Source organism: Herpailurus yagouaroundi, unplaced genomic scaffold, assembly GCF_014898765.1.
Source record: "Herpailurus yagouaroundi ecotype Mexico unplaced genomic scaffold, PumYag 77, whole genome shotgun sequence".
NCBI classification, from domain to species: domain Eukaryota; kingdom Metazoa; phylum Chordata; class Mammalia; order Carnivora; family Felidae; genus Herpailurus; species Herpailurus yagouaroundi.
In genome coordinates this window covers 2662972-2676996 of record NW_024412388.1, presented here as the reverse complement: position 1 = coordinate 2676996, position 14025 = coordinate 2662972, and positions in this window count along the sequence as shown.

The window sequence follows — 14025 nt, the reverse complement described above, 5'->3', positions numbered from 1 at the left end:
AAGAATGCAGACTGTGGAAGTGGAAAGATTTGAATCCTGGTTCTTCCATGTTCCTTGGGCAAGACACTTAACTTTTGTGCCTCACTTTCCTCTTTTGCAAAATGTGAATTATAATAATACTCTCCTTAGAGGGGGCCCAGGCAAAATCCCCTCCCCTTCCTTCAACACAGCATACCTGGCAGATGGTTCTTCAATCTCTATTTGGATACCTCTGATGAATGGGTCCCTCAACGCCTCCCATACTGGCCATAAGTGGAAGAACTCTAACCACAAACTACTCATTGAATGGATGGAACCCACCTTGAAACTTACATTGTCCAGGCCGGGACTTGTGTTTTCATTGTTATGACTTCATTGTTATGACTAATAAAAGGGCAGTGGCATTTGATGCATACATGCAGTTGTTGTGAGGTTTAGGTTTCTTATCTGGATTCCCAGAAAATCCATGTGAATTGTCTTGGGGCCATCTGTAGACTAGCCCAGTAGTCTTGGTTAGGGAAAGGGAGCTGAACAGAGCCACTAAAGCAGGGTGCAAATGGTATAACTTATGGAGACATCTCTGATATCAAGTCAGAGATCAAGAAATAATCAGAAAATCAGTCTCACCTCTGCCACTAAAGAATCAGTTGACCTTGGGCACATCACTGTTCTTAAAGTTTCAGCTTCCTTGACTGACAAAGAGAGATGGAGAGAAGTAGGGTTTCAGGCATCCTTTTAAGGGAGGGTACCCCTTTGTTGAAATGTCATACAGTGCAGCAGGCCATTGTGTCAAATAAATGAGGAAAGATGCTATTGGCAAGATAAGGGAGTAAGGGGATCCAGGACATCCCTGCTCCTCCTCCTTATGTGTGCCCAGAGACGGTAGTGTCTCTGTGGGACCCAGCTGCAACTTTGTCTTCATATCTATGCAAACATAAAATTAACACCTGTAGCACTCTGCACAACAGCCACAGGTGGGAAGAACCCAAACCCCACTGATGGGCAAGTGGACCAATAAGTTGAAACATGGGTGTCCGTACCGTGGAATATTGCTCAGTCATAAAAGAAATTCAACACTGACATACACTACAATGTGACAAGCCTGAAAACATTATGCTAAATGAAAGCAGCCGGTCACAAAGGGCCATGTGTGTATATAACACATCCAGAATAGGTCAGGTCAGTCCTTAGAGACAGAGACAAGATTGGTGATTGCCAGAGACTGGGGGGAGAGGAAGGCTGGGGGTGATCGCTAATGGGTATGAGTTTCCTTTCGGGGTGATAAGAATGTTTTGGAAAGTAGATAGTGGGTGGACAGCATTGTGAATTCACTGAATGTCATGGTTTTATTTAAATGTGGAATTGTTCACTTTAAAATGATTAATTTTATGCTATGTGAATTTTAGCTCACCAAAAAAGCCCAAAACATTTACACGCAGAAGGGGAATAATGTTCACCTAACCCACACACAGCAATCACAGAGCATTTCATATTTTTGTTTCAGTCCCCTCTCCCCCCATCTGTAGGGCAAACGTTGCCCTCTTTCTGGAGTTGATCTGCCAGGAGTAGGACCCGGGTTGGTAGGCTCCTATCTGCCTTCCACCAGACAGCTGTCCATCCTCTCACTCTGGAGCATGATCCTTGCTGATGCCAGTGGTTGCTCCTGGCTTTGTGGAGGGACAGTGGCATCTGGTCGTGGCCCAGGTAGGCTGCTTATGGTGTCAGGGGTCAAATGCACAGCACCAGGCTCTCACTAATTGATAACAAGGTGCCCAGAGCTCTAAATGCACTTCACCCATTTGGCTATAACCCAGGCTGGTGGGTGGTGCCACAATGGTATGGAGGGTTGGAAACTGGCCCCATTCTTTCAACAGGTAACTATTGAATGCCCATTACGGATTCCTGTCCAGACCCCATGCTGGATGCTGGGACTTCAGTGGTGAATGGGACTTATCTGGCACCCAAGAGCAGAGAGCTCACAGCCTAATACCAGAGGCAGGCTTCCTAATGAGGCCATTATAATGTAACATCTGGAACAGTGCACACTGTGGGGCTCCACAAGATCAGTGGGAGGGGTCTCAGAGGGTGACCCTCCAAACTTCTTAAAGGAGCAGGAGTTTTCATCCACATCATCCACACCCAAACAGGTGGGAAAGAGAAGGTTCAGGAAACCCACCCCCAGCCCCAACCTCTGTGCAGGTGAAGTTCCTGAGCAGCGAGAGTGTCCCCTGCCACCCTGCCATGTGAGGGTTAATGTACTAAGTGGGGTGTGGGGCAGGACAATAACACATTGGGTTTGCACTTTGGGATATGTGCCCCCTTACCTGGGAGACTAGATTTGGGGGGGGGAGGGGAGGGGAGACCCATTGGGTCAAGGAGACCTGGCCTAGGTGTTCAGGTGAAAGTTGCCATCAGGCTCCTGGGTGATGATGAAGACAGAGAGCCAAGAGAGAGAGGGATGGGGTCAGGAGGGATATGAGGAAGGGAGAGTTCAGCAGGGCCTGGTGTTGAAGGCTTGATTGGGGAGGGCAGGGAAGGAGGCAGGGACAGAATATCAGGACTGAGCAGTGATGGACAAGGGACTTTACTGAGATCGGGACATAGAAAGGGTCAGATTTGGAAGGATGGCAGATGATACTGAGTGTAAGGTACTTGAGGGCACCCAGGTGGAAATTTCTGCAGGTCAATAGAGTCCCTATCTGAAGCTTGGGATACCAGACAGTACAGGCATCCAAATCGGTGGGCAGTGAGACTGAAACCAGACAACAACCAGACCATGGAGGAACACAGAACTCTGGCCCACAGCCCTCAGCAACAAGTCCAAGAAAGAAGTCCACTGAAACCTCAGCAATCAGCCCCAAATGGCCAGGATGTGGTCAGGAACTGCCAGCTTCCCTGACAATTGCTCCCTCTCCCAACTCAGGGCCAACCACAGAAAGCCATATGCACTCACCTAACTCATCACAGGGGACACTCATCCTCTGAAGTTGGCCACCTCCAGTTTTTCCAGGCCCACAACCTCCCTGCTCCCCCATGAAGCTCTCCTCCTCCCCTGCCTGGCTTTGAGTCTCTGACAAATACAGGTGACAGTGGCTGACCCTTTTGTTATAGCAGACCCTGAGTAAACACTTTTCACTTGTTCTCATCTCCTCAAGAGTACAGCTTCCAGAGCAAACAACAGTGGTCAGTTGTGTAACTGAAGGCTAGAAGTGGACAGGTTACTGGGGGCATGTGTCCTGTGAGAAGAGCAAAGCCCAGAGGCCCAAATCGTAAGGAACCCTGGCATTTACCAAGTGGGTAAGGACAGAAGGAGGACTGGTAAGAGGTCCAGAGGGAGCCCTGTGAGTGTGCACTCACATGTGTGCAGAGAACTCAGGCTTACCCAGCCTGGGAGGGCAGAAGCTGCAAAGCCAGCCTGCTGCCCCAGCCCAGCCCGAGGGCTCCAGGCACCTCGTTGGCCTCATCATGACACCTTGGCAGGCTGCAGAGATTAGCGTGGCCTCCAGCCCTTCACTGACCTGGGGGAAGTCCCCAATCCCTGCCTATGCCCATTCCCAAATCCTCACACCTTTTTCTTCTACTCATTGATGGGCCTGAATTCAATTAGTAATCATGTTGCTGGCATGTGCTCTGTGCACAGACCCCCTTTTAGACAAGTTCTGAGGGTACCAAAAGGCATGCAAACAGAAGACAAGAAGGCCAAGTCTTTCCTTCGAGGTGCTCACAGCCTCATCACCGGCAAAGGCTCAGTCCTGATCATGGACAGCACCATGGACAGCACTGAATCAAGAAAACAGACCTAATGAAAGCCCAGTTTATGATTTTTAAGCCCATTCCAGGCAGTCAGGTGTTGAGAACTAATGCCACCCAGCTTTGCAAGGACCAACTAACGGCTCCCTAAATGAACTTTGGTCCCAGTGAGACTTGGGTTAACTGTTACCTGGATGCAAAGATCCAAAGAGACTGTGGAGGGAGACCACCCACAAAGTGGCCCATGCACTTCAACTTCTCAGAGTTTATGAAGGCCTACTGTGTGCCAGTCCTCCGGGCTACAGGGATCTACACAGCACAGCTCTTCCTCCAGTCTCCTCTGTCATAGGATTGGGGGGTGGGGGTGATGGAATCAGGATGAGCTTGGCATAGCGCCTGGTGCACAGTAGGTCTCTTGCTTAGCGCTTTTATGTAGATATTCCTATTCCATCCTTATAACAACTTATGAGGTGGGTGCATTCTGTCACAATGTACAAAACAGGAAACTGAGACAGAGAGGTTGAGTAGCTGGCATAGGTCATGCTCTCAGTCCATTCTGGCTGCTGTAACAAAAATACTGCAGACTGAATGGCTTAAACCAACAAACACTTCTTTCTCTGGAGACTAGAAGTCCTAGATCAAGTCTCCAGCAGATCTGGTGTCTGGTGAGAGCCCCTGTCTGGGTTCATGAACAACTGTCTTGTCACTGCATCCTCAAGTGGTAGGAGAGGAAGGAAGCCCTCTGGGGTCCCTGGGACAAGGGCACACACTCATGACCTAATCACCTCCCACAGGTGCCAAATTGGGGGGGGGGGGGGGTCAGGATTTCAACATGTGAATTCAGAAGGACACATTCAGTCTACAGCAGTCTTGATTCCAGGAAGTGGATTTAAGTCCAGGCACTACATCCCATAGTTGGCCCACAACCTGTAGATCCCACTGTACTCTGGGGCCAGTTGACCTCTCAGTGGGGCCAGCCTTCTGGAGATAAAGTAATAACACATTTTAAAAAAATTTTTTAGCTTTCTTGTGATATAGTTGATGTACACCATTGTGTAAGTTTAAGGCATACAATGTGTTTGATACACTTACATATTGCAAGGTGATAATCACCATGGTTTTAGTTAACGCCAACAATACGTCACATAATTACCATTTCTTTTCTGTGATGAGAACATTTAAGATCCACTCTTCGGGCAACTTTCAAGTACATGGTACAGTATTGTTGACTATAATCACTATGTTTTCCATTAGATCCCCAGATTGTATTAATTTTATAATTGGAAGCTTGTACCCTTTGACCAACATCACCCCCATTTTCCCACCCCCACCCTCAGCCCCTGCTAACCAGGGCTCTACTCTCTGTCCCTTTGAGTTTGGCTTTTCTAGATTCCACGTGTAGGTAATATTATACAGCATGTGTCTTTCTCTGTCTGGCTTATCTCACTTAGCATAATGCCCTTATGGTCCATCCTCATTGTTACAAATGGCAGGATTACCATCTTTCTTGTGGCTGAATAATATTCCAGTGTGTGTGTGTGTGTGTGTGTGTGTGTGTGTGTGTGTGAGACGCCTCACTTATCCATTCATTCACTGATGGACACAGGTGGTTTCCATGTCTTGGCTATTGTGAATAATGACACGATAAACATGGGGGTGCAACTGCGTCTTTAAGATCCTGTTTTCATTTCCTCCAGATAAATACCCCAGAAGAGAGATTGCTGGATTCTATTTTCAAGTTTTTCAGGCACCTCCAGGCTGTTTTCCACAGTGGCTGCAACAGACAGTGCGTGAGCGTTCCCTTCTCTCTGCGTCCTCCCCGACACTTGTTATCTCCTGTCTTCTTGTGGTTCAACAGATGTGAGGCGATATTTCACCATGGTTTTGATTTGCATTTCCCTGATGATTAAGGATGTTGAGCACCTTTTCATGTATTTGTTGGCCTTTTGTGTGTGTTCTTTGGGGAAAATGTCTATTCAGTTTTTGCTTTTAAGTTTATTTATTTATTTTGAGAGAGTGAGAGTGCGTGTGCACATGAGCCAGCAGGGGAGGGGCAGAGAGAGAGAGGGAGAGAATCCCGAGCAGGCTGGACACCATCAGCACAGAGACTGACGTGGGGCTGGAGCTCACGAACCTTGAGATCCTGACCTGAGACAAAATCACAAGTTGGACACTCAACCGACCGAGCCCCTGTGTATTCAGTGGTTCCGGTCATTTTAATTGGATTATTTTTTGCTGTTGAGCTGTTTGAGTTCTTTATATATATTGGGTATTAAATCCTTATCAAATGTATGATTTGCGAATAATTTCTCATACATGGTTTTAAAATATCTATACAATCCATTTTAATTTTCCTTTCATAGGGAAAATTGACATCCACGGTTAAAGACGATAGATGAAGTGCCATAGCAGTCACGATTCCACGCCAAAGCTAGATGTTTTCCACCTTAAAAATAGTGAAATCAAATGAATTAAAAAAAATAAATTGACTAAGGCTTAATCAGGCAATTCATTTAAATGTCTCTGGAAATTGAATGTACAAAAAGCATGCAAATCCAATGGTAATCTCCATTCTTCATGAAACGCTATTGGGGAGCTTGCTTTCCGTGCAGACATAATCCCGGAGTGAACGGAGGGAGCAACTTTCTGGGGGATGAACTTTATTTTTCTTCATAAATTGATTTTTACCTCAAAAGACTCGGACTTCTTCACAAAGAGTCCGTGTGCACTTAACGACGCGGCTTTATTTTTAGTCTGGCTTTCTTTCTCCTGTTTCCAAATCAAGAATTCTCTGTAGACCCACCAGTGAGTCCAGGCTGCTGGAGAAAGTTCTCCCCAACCCCAGCGGGTGAGGGGCATTGCAGAAATGGAAAAGTACTGCAGACTCTACTCAGAGCCCAGAACTCCTGAAACCGAGCCCTCCAAGCTTTCACATTCACAGCCAGGCACTGCATTTCAAATGCAAATCCCGTCACAATCTTCAAGAGTAACTGAACATTTAACTCCAAAGCCATTTCACAATTAGTCCTGTGTCCCATGGGGAAATTGAGCCATTGGCAAATGCAGACTCACTGCGTGAACAAAGGGTCCCTGGAAACTTTCCTTTTATCTTCAGTTGGAACAAGGGGGCACTTAAGTGCAGTGAGCAGTTACCCATTTGGATGGAGCTGTGGGAGGCCTGCCCCCGCCCCCTCCCTGGGGCCCACCGAGGGCCAGCATTCCACTTCATTTCTGTGGCGCCAGCTTTTACAAAGCGGTTTATGGCCTCATCCCCTGTGATCGCCCCAGCAGGCTTCCTGGTAGACCGGGAGAGCAGTGTAAGCTGTGTTGGCACCTGAAGAAACTGAGGCAGGGAGAGGCAGATAGTTTGCCTAGGCCACAGCGGACCATCAGTACCTATTGGAGGCAGGAAGTCCTAGGATGAAGGGGACGAGAATAGGCCACCTGAAAATATGCCACTTTGGCAAAAAAAAAAAAAAGTGTTTTGAGCTGAATGCAATGAAAAAACCACAGATGCAGGAAAAACGCTCTGCCCTCCCTCACCTGCCTCAAAGCAGGACATAAATTTCCCTTGGAAGGTGTCCTCCTCTCCTGTACCTGGAAGGGAAGGACAACCTTCATCAGCAGAGATGAGATGACACCAAGAGGGGCGTGAACAGAGCTTGCTAATAGGACTTTGTCCTCCATTACTCCCGCGTGCCGACCCACAATGCACCGAACCCTTGCCTTTGCCCCGTCCCTTCTTCTCCACAATTTGTCACCCTCAGTTAAAACGGTATGTAAGCCTCCGGGTCTAACCGCCTCATTGGGTCCTAGCTGCTTTTCTAGGAGGCTCTTGTGTGCATACATAATAAACCTTTCCCCCTGTTAATCTGTCTTATCAGTTTGATTCATGGGTCTCAGGCCTAAGCCAACCTAACAGGGTGGAGGAAAAGGGTTTTGTTGCCTACAAGCACCAGACCCTGGCACTATCAGCCAGCACCCAAATGCCTTGGGATCAACTTCTCTGGGCTGGTATTATGTGAAGAGTGCATTCTGTGTTTCTAGAGGTTTGTACCGTCATCGATCTTTCTCTACAAAAGGGCAGATAATAAATATTTTTGGTTTGAAGGCCATCCAGGTCCCTGTCACCGCAGTTCAACTCTGCCATTATGGTTTGAAAGCCGCTACAGAAAATATGTGAACACACGAGTACGGCTGCGTTTCAATAAAACTTTATTCAAAAAGCAAGTAGTGGGCCAAATGATGGGCGTGGCCCATGGGCGATAGTTTGCCAGCCTCTCACCTGTAGGTTGACACAGTGCTCAGAGATGTGAGCGTTCAGTGGATCATAGCAAATTTTGAGAGAACAAGATGATAAAACTAAGTGTTTCATCCCTGTGGATAACAAATTTTTTACAAGTTTTCCCTAAGGTACGCCCTTCCCAAAGATGCTAAGCTTGTATTCTACACGGATTAATTGTCGTCTGCAAATGAGATGGCTTCAGAGGGACTGGCTCACCTTCATCCTGTATCTGACTCCCGCAGGCCAGCCCTCACACTGTCTTACCTCTCTTTCCCTCTGGGCCTCCCATCGTTACATGTAAGGTGCCACGCATCTCAAATTGTCCAGGACAGCCTCAGGACAGGCCCGTGGTTCTTGGCAAGGGGACTACTAGCCCTCTATTCACTTTCAACAGACCTGATTGGGGTGATGAATTACATTCCCACCCTGTAACCGTGCAGTGAGGGGCCAGTCATTCATACACTGAGCACAGGTTCAGTGAAGGCCTCCTATGTGTCAGCATGCTATCAGGCTCTTGGGGGACAAAGATCAGTAAGATAAATGTGTACTGTATATACCTTGTCTGTATGTGTCTGTGTACCGTGTGTATACAATATTATATATATACACATATATGCAATGTATCTACAATATTGTCTATAAATATATATAGATCTATGTACACAATGTATATGCAGTATTGTGTGTATACACACATAATGTATATTCCATATATGTATACATATATATATATATATATATATGCATGACCCTTACATCATGTAGCCCTGGTGGCCTGGTGGGGAGGCAGGAGAAAACACAAGCACCGTGGCAGGGGAAATTCCAGTGCCATGGAAGTAAGCAAAGAAGGCTTCCTGGACGAAAAGGAGTTAGTCAAGAAGAGAAGAATCCAGAGTGCAACCTTCTAGCAGCAGGGACGACAATGTTAAAGTTCCAGAGCTGAGAAAGTTCCAGTGTGAGGAAAGCACTGCCTATAGTCTGGTGCTGCTGGAAAGCATAGATTTTCAGTGAAATAAATAAATAAATATATGATAAGAAAATTGTGTGTGTGTGTGTGTGTGTGTGTGTGTAATACACACACATCCACTTCTCTAGCTCTAATGCTTCCTGTACACTATCCTGGATTCTTCTTTATTAATAATAGATCTCATCGTTTCCATGTAACTTGTTAGTAGTTTAATATCTAATTACAAACCTCTTAACTCTTCATCTGGTAGTGAATAAGGCTATAACCGAGCAGGCAGACAGTAACCATTAATTGACTAACACGACCTCTACCAACAACCTCACAAAATGTAACAGGAGGAACCTAACGCACTCCATCACCTTCGGTGGCGACCTGCTGTTTTGTGTTACTTGAAGAGAGCTTGGGGTGTCACCGTCTTACGCATCAGAAGGGTAAGAGGTGAGGCAGATTTGAATCCAAAGCTTTCTACTGTCTACAGCAACACTGCTCACAAGAGCCCCAAGGTGGGAACAGCCCAAATGTCCATCACCGATGAATGCACAAACGAAGTGTCTTACATTCACACAGTGAACTATGATTCAGCCATAAAAAGGAATGCAGTGATCCCAGCTACAACATGGAGGAAACATGTTTGAAAACGTTATGCTAAGTGAAAAAAAAAAAAAAAACTCAGACAGACAACAAAGCATATGTTTTATGGTTCCATTTACATGAAATGTCCAGAACTGGAAAATCCATAAGAAAACAAAGTAAGCTGGTGGGTTCTAGGGGACTGGGGAATGCTTGCTAATGGGTACACAGCTCCTTTTGGGGTGATGACAATATTCCAAAATTAAATAGTGGTTATGGTGGCACAACTCCCTAACTTCACTAAAAGACACTGGATATGCTGAAGTTCACTTGACAATATGTGAATTGTATCTCAGTGAAGCTTTGATCTACATGCCGTGTTAAGTGTCTCAGACTGGATCCTGTGGATGGTGATGCAGAGGAAAGGTTTTAGGCAAGAAAAACTCACTCAGCTTTGCATTTCGTTCAGTCCCTCATGCACACACACATTCAACGTGTCACCAGCCTTCAGAGTACCTGCCACAGGGCCAGGCATGGTGATCCAGCAAAGAATGAGATGACCCTGCCTTTCTGGAGTTTGGAGTCTGGTGGGCGAGACAGACTTTAAATCACTATCACACTCTTATCACAGATACATGCTATAACACTAACTACTACATATAAAAATTACTATTAAATAATTTGTGTTAGGCGCTCTGGGAAAGGTGCCGAGTGTGGTGCAAGTCTATATATAACAGGAGAAACTGCAGTCATGTCAGTCTTGGGGAACATGTAGGGTTCTCCCGAGGAAAGGACACCCAGACGAGATCTAAGGAATGAACAAGCTTAACCGGGTGAAGGACCAGATACGGGAGGTGAGGCTAGAGCTAGAAGTGGAGGGAAGAGCAAGCATGAGAAGCTGGAGACGAGAAGGGTCCACAGACATCTAGAGGTTTGGAGGTCCTGGGAGGCAGAAGCAGAAAGAATGAGAAGGTTGACGGGGGGGTGGGAGGCAAGAGGCAGGGTCTCACTTGAAGACCTGGGACCTTATCTTAAGGGCAAAGGGGAAAAAAGGGAAAACCTTTGTACGTAGTCATGTGTGTGTGTGTGTGTGTGTGTGTGTGCGCGCGCAAGATCACTCTGGAGGATTTGGGATGCTGTCAAGATGGCAGACGAGATATCCCTTAGTTCATCTGCGTGACAGAGCACCACAACCAGCTGGCTTATAAAGCACAGACATTTGTTTCTTGCGGTTCTGGAGGCTGGAAGTCTACGCTTTGGTGTCTCCTGAAGGCCATCATCTCACTGTGTCCTCACACGGCCGAAAGGGCGAGGGAGCTCTTTGGGGTCTCTATGTATAAGGACACGAATCCCATTCATGAGCGTCCCACCTCCATGACCTAATCACTTCTCAGAGGCCACACCCACCTCCAAGCAGAGGGACACAAACATTCAGACCTTAGTAAAAAAACCCAAGAATTAATCCCAGATATACTGGATAAAATATAACAAAATGTATTTTAAGTGCATCTCTAAGATTCTAAGAAAAGAAACACCCTTGGTTTCAGGCATCACAAGGGATTTGCAAGCCAGAGTGACAAGCCCCTAGCTAAGGCTGCTGCTCCTGGGTGAAGCAGGCAGGTGACAGGGGCAGGTGAGGGGGACAGGTAGATTTGGAAATACGAGCTTCAGCTTTAACACCAAGAAGTCAGCAGCAGATGGGCTGAAAACCCATGCAAATTGGGGGAACTGGAAGGAAGACCCTAAATAAAAATCTGTTAATTGTTGCAACCTCGGAGATGGAAGGAACTCCCATGTGTATGAGGAGAGGTGAGGAAGTTCAGATGCCTCTGCCTGGATTCAGGATGAAAAAAAATCCGTATGAGCAAAAACTCACTTGGAGCTGTGTTCAGGTGTCAAGACTTATCAACATGGCCTTATGATGTCTTTACAACGTTTGAGATCAGCAAACCCAAACCCGCCCTGGAGGGACACTCCCTCCCCACCCATCCAGAGCAACCTCAAAGGAAATAGAAAACCGCGGTAAAGACAAGTGTCTGATCAGTAACCCGGGACCCTTGGAGGCTCATTAACCTTCGTTCACATCACAGAGATGGATGACGGGACAGACACCCAGGGAGGAACCAGGGCCTGTGCCCCTCATCTCCTTGGCTGCTGTATCCAGCTGCCTCAGCCCTCCACTTGGGGGTCTGATGGGTCCTTCACACTGCTGACCTCCTGCCTCCCCAGCACATGCCTCTTCCAGTGCCCATTTCAGGAGGTAACAAGGCCACTTGTCCAGATGTCTGTAGTCATCCCTAACCCCCTCTTTCTCATACTTCACACCTGACCTCCTTCATCATTAAGCAATAAAATAAAATATGTTTCCTACAAGTAGAAGAGAATTCTTTGATCCTGCAAACCTTCTAAAATAATGTCCTTGCTTTTAAACTGTGAACTGTCATGCATTTTAGTATTGTGAGGTCATTTTGGTGAAAATACTAAGGAAAGAGAATTGGATAGGATAGGGTAGAGTAGGATGGGGTCCGGCAGGGTATGGTAGGGTGGGACAAGGTAGGGTAGGGTAGGATAAAGTAGGGTAGAATAGGTTAGGGTACAGTAAGGTAGGGAAGGGTAAGGTAGGGTAGGATAGGGCAGAGCAGAAGAGAAGAGAAGAGAAAATATCAGAATGAATCACATGTAGTCAGGGGAAGCAAGGTTTAGAGCAAGTGTATGTGTGTTTACACATGCATCTGGGTACTGGTCACAGAATTGAGTTGTGTGTGAATGTACACACATGTGCATACACAGTGAGTCACAAAAGGCACCGTGATTGAGTGTATTTATCAGAACTCAGAATATCAGTACTCAACATTGGGCTGGAGGTCCTGACCAGCACAGTAACACAAGAAAAAGAAACAAATGTGACAAGGATTGGAAAGGAAGAAACAAAACCCATCATTATTCACAGTGGTGACCAGCACACAGAAAGCTCTGGAGAACAGAGATCAACTCAGAGTATAAGTGAGAGACCTCTGTACAGCTTCTTGTTCTGAGGTTCATCCCTCAAAATTGGCAGTGTGCCTTTAGTCCAGTAACAAACAATAACCAGACATAATGCTTTTAAAGAAATATCATCGACAATGGGGAAAAAATTAGAAGGTATTGAGAATACATCCCGCAAAGGATGTGCAAGATGTTCACAAAGATCACTAACTTTTGTTGGTCGAGGACATGACAGCAACCCTAAATAAATAGAGAAGAAAGATAGAATGTCATAAAAATTGTCAATCCTCCACAAATTAATCTATAAAGTCAAGGCAATTTCAACAAAAACACAGGGTTTTTCAGAGAACCTAATGAACCTAGAGTGTAATTTCTAGGGAGGAGTCAAGAGTGGGAAAAGTCAAGAACATTCTCAGAAGGGAAAGAGAACAAGGTTGGGAATGGCTCTCTCTGGATGCACAGATCAACGTTCCCGTCACTGTGAGACATGGTGCAGAGGACAGAACCCAGGAACAAGCCTGCCAGCTGCTGGGAAGCTGGCGCAGGGTAGAAGCACCCCCACCTTCCACCGGGTAGGAAGGGTCTTGTCACGATGCCAAGAGAGAAGATGATGTAATTCCAGCAACACACGACTGCTTCCCTTCAACCGTGGGGATCTTTGAGAGGACACAATAGCAGCACCTCTTTTCTCTCCTGGCTTCTGAACACAACAAGATAGAAAGCAAACTAGGGAGCCTAGCTTTTTAAAGTCTAGAATAGCACCTTTGTTATTGCTAAGGGCTATGATGCAGCATGTGCAGAACAAACAGTTCTGCTCCTGCAGCCAGGCGTGGACAGGCCTCCCATCCAGTTGCAGAGACCTCTGGACAGGACAGGCCTCCCTCTGGTTACAGGTGGATATGCAGGGAAGAGCACAGAGTGTGCAGGAAATAACTCAGTAGATCTAGAAGGAAGTTGCTGAACCAGGCTGCTCCCCAGACTTGCCTATCAGGTACAGCCTACCCACCTCTCCCTGTGGCGGAGGACATCAAGGGTGGAAGAAGGTGGAGGGTCCCCAAGTGGAGTTTTCTCCAGTGGGAAGAACTCATTGGTCTGGGGGGAAGAAGTGTTCCTTTGTGACATGTACACAAAAATGAATTTGAAGTGGATTAAACACCTGAGTATGAAAACCCAATAATGCAATTTCTAAAAACAAATAAACAAACATGAGAGAATATCTATATGACATCAATCAGTAAGGATTTTTTTAAACAAGATGCAAATGACAAACCATAAAGGAAGAGATCGATACATTTGGATGCATTCAAGTAAGAGATTTCTTAGAATACTGCCTTATAAAATAATCTTATAATCGATGCCATCATAAAAGTGGGAATATAAGATATTTGTAACCCACTTACTTTAGTCTGCTCATGCTACCATAGCAAAATAGCAGGGATTGGAGAACTTAAATAATTTATTTTCTTATGGTTCTGGGGGCTGGAAGTCT